An 8,726-nucleotide genomic window follows, 5' to 3' on the forward strand; every position below is an offset into this window, starting at 1 on the left:
ATTCAACCATAGAATGTAGTTTCACGTACTTGTGTCTATTTTATAAATCATTTATAAAACCTGCATGTATTCTCATCCCAAAAATATTAGATTTTAAAAGTGGGACTATAACTCACTTTCATAGATTTTTACTTCGTCGGGAAGTAAGACTTGGCCACTGGTTGATTCACGAACCTATAACAATATATACATATATATCAAAGTATATTTAAAATATATTTACAACACTTTTAATATATTTTGATGTTTTAAGTTTATTAAGTCAGCTGTCCTCGTTAGTAACCTACAACTAGTTGTCCACAGTTAGATGTACAGAAATAAATAGATAAATATTATCTTGAATCAATCCACGACCCAGTGTATACGTATCTCAGTATTGATCACAACTCAAACTATATATATTTTGGAATCAACCTCAACCCTGTATAGCTAACTCCAACATTCACATATAGAGTGTCTATGGTTGTTCTGAAATATATATAGATGTGTCGACATGATAGGTCGAAACATTGTATACGTGTCTATGGTATCTCAAGATTACATAATATACAATACAAGTTGATTAAGTTATGGTTGGAATAGATTTGTTACCAATTTTCACGTAGCTAAAATGAGAAAAATTATCCAATCTTGTTTTACCCATAACTTCTTCATTTTAAATCCGTTTTGAGTGAATCAAATTGCTATGGTTTCATATTGAACTCTATTTTATGAATCTAAACAGAAAAAGTATAGGTTTATAGTCGTAAAAATAAGTTACAAGTCGTTTTTGTAAAGGTTGTCATTTCAGTCGAAAGAACGACGTCTAGATGACCATTTTAGAAAACATACTTCCACTTTGAGTTTAACCATAATTTTTGGATATAGTTTCATGTTCATAATAAAAATCATTTTCTCAGAATAACAACTTTTAAATCAAAGTTTATCATAGTTTTTAATTAACTAACCCAAAACAGCCCGCGGTGTTACTACGACGGCGTAAATCCGGTTTTACGGTGTTTTTCGTGTTTCCAGGTTTTAAATCATTAAGTTAGCATATCATATAGATATAGAACATGTGTGTAGTTAATTTTAAAAGTCAAATTAGAAGGATTAACTTTTGTTTGCGAACAAGTTTAGAATTAACTAAACTATGTTCTAGTGATTACGAGTTTAAACCTTCGAATAAGATAGTTTTATATATATGAATCGAATGATGTTATGAATATCATTACTACCTCAAGTTTAGTAGGTAAACCTACTGGAAGTGACAAGAAATGATCTAGCTTCAAAGGATCTTGGATGGCTTGAAAGTTCTTGAAGTAGGATCATGACACAAAAACAAGTTCAAGTAAGATTTTTACTCGAATTAAGATAGTTTATAGTTATAGAAATTGAATCAAAGTTTGAATATGAATATTACCTTGAAACCTACTGTATATAACAAAGGTTTCTTGATCTTAGATGATTACTTGGAATGGATTAGAAAGCTTGGAAGTAAATTAGTAAACTTGAAGGGATTTTTGAAGTGTTCTTGAAGTGTTCTTCCTATGATGATTATAGCTTGATTCTTGAAGTGATTTTTGATGAAGATGATGATTAACTACTGGAAAAATACGTTCATAATAGTGTGTGTGTGTGTGTGTGTGTGTGTGTGTGTGTGTTGAGAGAGAATTAGAAAGAGAATTGGAAGTGAAATAGAGTGAATGATGAGTGGTAATTGGTGAGTGGTGAGTGGGGTTAAAAGGAGTTCTAGTTAGTTGACTAGCTCATGGTAGAAGTTAAAATTGATTAGTCATACATGACATAATCAAGAGTGGAATCCCATGCTAGTTCCTATTGGTATATACTCATAGTAAGTACGTTTTGAAGCTGTGTATAATACGGGTAAGAATACGACTAGAATTCTTGATGAAAGAAAAGAATGGAAAAGTAACTGTAACCATTTTCGTTAAGTATGAGTGTTTTGATATATGTATTGAAGTCTTCCAAAAGTATTTTAATACATCTAAATACACTACATGTATATACATTTTAACTGAGTTGTTAAGTCATCGTTAGTCGTTACATGTAAGTGTTGTTTTGAAACCTTTAAGTTAACGATCTCAATTAATGTTGTTAACCCATTGTTTATTATATCTAATGAGATGTTAAATTATTATATTATCATGATATTATGATATATTAATATATCTTAATATGATATATATATATATATTTAAATGTCGTTACAACGATAATCGTTACATATATGTCTCGTTTCGAAATCCTTAAGTTAGTAGTCTTGTTTATATGTATATAACTAATTGTTAATATACTTATGGAGATACTTACTTATCATAATCTCATGTTAACCATATGTATATCCATATATATATCGTCATGTCGTTTTTACAAGTTTTAACGTTCGTGAATCGCCGGTCAACTTGGGTGGTCAATTGTCTATATGAAACATATTTCAATTAATCAAGTCTTAACAAGTTTGATTGCTTAACATGTTGAAAACATTTAATCATGTAAATATCAATCTCAATTAATATATATAAACATGAAAAAGTTCGGGTCACTACAGTACCTACCCGTTAAATAAATTTCGTCCCGAAATTTTAAGCTGTTGAAGGTGTTGACGAATCTTCTGGAAATAGATGCGGGTATTTCTTCTTCATCTAATCTTCACGCTCCCAGGTGAACTCGGGTCCTCTACGAGCATTCCATCGAACTTTAACAATTGCTATCTTGTTTTGCTTAAGTCTTTTAACATCACGATCCATTATTTCGACGGGTTCTTCGATGAATTGGAGTTTTTCGTTGATTTGGATTTCATCTAACGGAATAGTGAGATCTTCTTTAGCAAAACATTTCTTCAAATTCGAGACGTGGAAAGTGTTATGTACAACAGTGAGTTGTTGAGGTAACTCAAGTCGGTAAGCTACTGGTCCTACACGATCAATAATCTTGAATGGTCCAATATACCTTGGATTTAATTTCCCTCGTTTACCAAATCGAACAACGCCTTTCCAAGGTGCAACTTTAAGCATGACCATCTCTCTAATTTCAAATTCTATATCTTTTCTTTTAATGTCAGCGTAGCTCTTTTGTAGACTTTGGGCGGTTTTCAACCGTTGTTGAATTTGGATGATCTTCTCGGTAGTTTCTTGTATAATCTCCGGACCCGTAATCTGTCTATCACCCACTTCACTCTAACAAATCGGAGACCTGCACTTTCTACCATAAAGTGCTTCAAACGGCGCCATCTCAATGCTTGATTGGTAGCTGTTGTTGTAGGATAATTCTGCTAATGGTAGATGTCGATCCCAACTGTTTCCGAAATCAATAACACATGCTCGTAGCATGTCTTCAAGCGTTTGTATCGTCCTTTCGCTCTGCCCATCAGTTTGTGGATGATAGGCAATACTCATGTCTAGACGAGTTCCTAATGATTGCTGAAATGTCTGCCAGAATCTTGAAATAAATCTGCCATCCCTATCAGAGATAATAGAGATTGGTATTCCATGTCTGGAGACGACTTCCTTCAAATACAGTCGTGCTAACTTCTCCATCTTGTCATCTTCTCTTATTGGCAGGAAATGTGCTGATTTGGTGAGACGATCAACTATTACCCAAATAGTATCAAAACTACTTGCAGTCCTTGGCAATTTAGTGATGAAATCCATGGTAATGTTTTCCCATTTCCATTCCGGGATTTCGGGTTGTTGAAGTAGACCTGATGGTTTCTGATGCTCAGCTTTGACCTTAGAACACGTCAAACATTCTCCTACGTATTTAGCAACATCGGCTTTCATACCCGGCCACCAAAAATATTTCCTGAGATCCTTGTACATCTTCCCCGTTCCAGGATGTATTGAGTATCTGGTTTTATGAGCTTCTCTAAGTACCATTTCTCTCATATCTCCAAATTTTGGGACCCAAATCCTTTCAGCCCTATACCGGGTTCCGTCTTCCCGAATATTAAGATGTTTCTCCGATCCTTTGGGTATTTCATCCTTTAAATTTCCCTCTTTTAAAACTCCTTATTGCGCCTCCTTTATTTGAGTAGTAAGGTTATTATGAATCATTATATTCATAGATTTTACTCGAATGGGTTCTCTGTCCTTCCTGCTCAAGGCATCGGCTACCACATTTGCCTTCCCCGGGTGGTAACGAATCTCAAAGTCGTAATCATTCAATAATTCAATCCACCTTCCCCGGGTACTTCGAAATTTATATCATGTCCGAAGGAGGATCCCGGAATGATGGGGATATTCTTATATGTATATTGTGAATGTCGGTTACCAGGTGTTCAATCCATATGAATGATATTTTTGTCTCTATGCATGTAACGTATATTTATGAGAAATGAAAATCTCGTGGTCTATTAAAATGATGGAAATGATTATTTAGGTTAAACTAATGAACTCACCAACCTTTTGGTTGACACTTTAAAGCATGTTTATTCTCAGGTATGAAAGAAATCTTCCGCTGTGCATTTGCTCACTTTAGAGATATTACTTGGAGTCAGTCATGACATATTTCAAAAGAAGTTGCATTCGAGTAGTTGAGTTCATCAAGATTATTATTAAGTCAATTATAGTTGGATGTATTATGAAATGATATGCATGTCGTCAACTTTCAATGAAATGAAAGTTTGTCTTTTAAAAACGAATGCAATGTTTGAAAAATGTATCATATAGAGGTCAAGTACCTCGCGATGTAATCAACTATTGTGATTCGTTTATAATCGATATGGACTTCGTCCGGATGGATTAGGACGGGTCCTTTCATCAGCTTGCCTATTTACAAACTCTCTCATTTGTTCATTTTGAGCATCAAGTTCTTCGAGTTTGATTTTCATATAATCTAAAGAATTTTCAGACACATAATTTTCCTCGTCCTCTGTTTGTTGAGTTTGGATATATTCTTGGAAATAATCCCAATTTGAATTGTATTCTTCATAATCATTCCATTCAGGTTCCATGGGTGCGCAATTTTCCATAGGAACATAATAATAACATTTCCATGTTGAATGATAATCTCCACATATTTCACAACCAGTTATTGTTTCCTCATTCGTGAGCCAAGATTGACTGAACGAATTTTCATCAACACTCGTTTGAGAGTATTAATTTCGTATGTCATAAAGAGTTTCCAAAATATTTTCGAGATTTTCCATACTACACTTATTACCTAATTTTAGCTACAATGTGGTGCATTTACTAATTATCCTATTAGTTATAAACTAAAAATTATATAAGTTATCAAATTAATAGACTTTTCTGCTTTTGCCCACGTTTCGAATAGCCAATAGATGTAGCAGGGAGCCAGAACCCTTTAAATCGGAAGCTCACAACTCAGCCACTAACAAATCCGACTATTACTACGAAGCAGAAAATTTGGATATCTATCAATTTAACCGCTTAAAATAATTTTTCGTTTTGAATTATTAGAGAAGAAATAGAGAAAATTCTAAGTCCTAAAAACTAGAGCGGCGAGAAATAAGAAAGAAAAAGAGTAGCGTCGAAAAACGTCGAAAAATAAAAAATTGAAAAATAAAATAAGAAAGTAGCGCGTCGAAACTTAAAATTCTAAAAATTAAATATTAAAAGTTGCGTCTAAAGGTATTAAAACTTAAAAGAAATTCTATATCTAAAAAGGCAATATCTTAATTAGGCACTAAATTTTATTAAATACTAAAACGATAAGCGACGTCGTAAAATTTTAAAGCGCCTAAATTTTAGTCTAAAGAAAAAGTACTTAAGGGGTTTTACGGCAAATCCCAAAAATCTAAAAGTATAAAAATAACTACGGCAAAAACTATAACTTAAACTAATTACGAGCGAAAAATATAAATATTACGAATAAACGATTAAAAAGATACGAAATATAGATATAATACTTAAAGTTATGAAAATACAATTTTTATAAAAATATTATTTTTATTATTGTATAAAAGTATTTATAAAACTAATTAACACTTAAAACTTAAAATACAACTTTAATTAAACTATGACTAATTAATATTAAATATAAACCCTAATTAGATTAATTAAAGAAAATAATAATTAAATTAAACCCTAAAACGTAATTAATGCAGTCTGAGGTTCAGGCGTGTCTGGCAGCTCCGCGAGTGCAGAGGTCTGCTGCCCAAAAACTCCGCGAGTGCGGAGGATGCAGATTCAAATTACGCAGGTTCAGTTTTTTTTTTTTTTACTTTTTTACTTTTAATTTTTTTTTAAATTTGATATTGTTTTTCTAAAAATATATTTATACAAATATATATTAAAAATATAGCGTTTCGCCGAGTCCCCGGCAGCGGCGCCAAAAACTTGATGTGTGCGAGGTGGGGTACGAAATACTATATATTTTTAATACGAAATACGTTACACATTACACAAGTTTTAATTATTTATTTACAGATGGGATATACCTAAACCTTGCTACAATACTATAGGCAGTGTACCTAATCGTAGAGTAGTATAGTTTTTAGTAAGTCCAGTTCGTTCCACAGGGAGACGACTTATTTTACACTATATTTTTAAACAATTATATTTGTACAAAATATATTATATATAGTAATAATATATAAAAGGGGGCTTACCGTTTAATGACCGGTTTGTCGATTTTATACTTTAAGTCACAATTAATACCTAATGCAAAATATAAATGACGATAATTGAAGTAGCAAAAATTAAAATGCGATAAGAAATAAAATAAAGGAATTATGCTTAATTAAACTTCCGTAATCATGATGTTTGACGTTTTAATTTATTACCCTGGGTTAATTATCCTTTGTCCTGAATTATTCGATAAGTCCATCTGGTTTTGTCCATAATAGTCCATCGGTCATAATTATAAAGTGCGAGGGTCTTCGCCAAATTAACCTTATACCCGAAGTCAAATATTCCAACTAATTGGGGATTCGAACTGTAACAAGGTCTTAATACTTTGTTTAATGAATACACAGGTTATCGACTGTGTGTAATCCAAGGTTTTAATATTTTGTTAACAATTACACCAATTACCCTTGAATATAATCCACCCATGTTTTAATGAGTCCAATGACTATTAATTCATCCCCGTGTCCGGTCAAATGAACAATAATTCGTATTTATAAATATCCCGCTCATCGTATCCGATCGAGCGTATGTGGTTATATATAACTATGTTAAATTGTAAATCTCTATATTAATCAAATATAAAGTCCATTAATAACCCATAATCCCATTTTCACAAGTGTCGTTCTTTTGTCCAAACCGCAATTATGGTCCAAAGCCATCCTTGATTAACCGTAGTGTTACATAGCTTACATTGATTATTTATCGCGTAGTGTTACACGGACAGAACTTCGACTTCAAAACCCGTAATTAACCGTTACATTAACTAAACTAATCTAATATAAAACTAAACTATATTATATATATTATAAATATATATAATTATATATATAAAAGAGAGAGATCGATTGAATTGGTGTGCTCTCTCGGCTGAATTCGATGGCTTTTATAGGCCATTTCTGAAACAGACAGCTCCGCGAGTGCGGAGTTTTTACCCTTTACAGCTCCGCGAGTGCGGAGTGTCAGATTCCAGCTCACCAAATTTTGGATCCTAGCTTTGTCGACATATTTATTATATATATATATATATATATATATATATATATATATATATATATATATATATATATATATATATATAATATAAATAATTTATATAATTATTTATATATTATATTTTATTCTTGTGCATAGTAGACTTGTAATTTTAGGTCCGTTGCGTCGATCATTTACGCCCGATTTATGTCCCGGTTCCGGATTTTTGAACGTCCTTTCGTACGCGTAGAAATCTTGTACTTTGCGTTTCACGGCTTGTACTCTTGTAATTTTTAGACGTTTCTCATCAATAATTTGAACCACTTGAATTGTATCTTGTACATTTGAGCTTTTTGGACGTTTGCGTCTTCAAATCGTCATTTTCGCCTTTTGTCTTCGCACTTATTTATTTAAACGAATATTACATAAAAATAGAACAATTGCAACTAAAAGCTTTACATATTGGAAGGATATTGCTACTAAATATATGTTCATTTGGAGCACTATCAGTCATCAAACAACAGGCTCATGAATTTGATGAATGGGACATTGTAATACCTAAGAGTCATGTCAGCCAACATCAATAGTTCATTGAAACATAGACATGCATAGTCTATATCTCTCACTGTCACAAAAGAATTAAAATTTTGAATTTTAATTTCATTCATCTCACTTAAATTACTAGATTTGTAACCAAGACTTCGCAAAATATTTAAAATTAAAAAGCTTCATCTGGTTGAAAACATGTTCATCCTATTTGCGCCAGTGGTCATTGGTTGACCCACAATTGGAAAGCTTTGTTTAGTCTCTTATCTGGAGGCAAGGGAAGCAAAATCTTCACGAAGAGGGATGTTCGACACCCTTCTAAATGAGTTTTCAGAAATAGTAAGAACGTTTACACCATTATTATATGTTCCAGTAATACATGTGTACCAGAATTCTGTAAGCATTGTTGGATACATGAAATATGTGGTTTTGAAAAATCCATCTTTGAGAGGATGATTTTGCAAAAATAAGACTAACTGTTCTTATCCATGGCCACCGATTGTTTACAGGCACTTGAACATCTTTATTCCCTTTTATGCATGTTGCCCTAACCATATTATTAGCAGGAATAAAAACATATGGAATATACTACACCGTTTCCATGAAAGATTACAG

Source organism: Rutidosis leptorrhynchoides, chromosome 9, assembly GCF_046630445.1.
Source record: "Rutidosis leptorrhynchoides isolate AG116_Rl617_1_P2 chromosome 9, CSIRO_AGI_Rlap_v1, whole genome shotgun sequence".
NCBI lineage: Eukaryota > Viridiplantae > Streptophyta > Magnoliopsida > Asterales > Asteraceae > Rutidosis > Rutidosis leptorrhynchoides.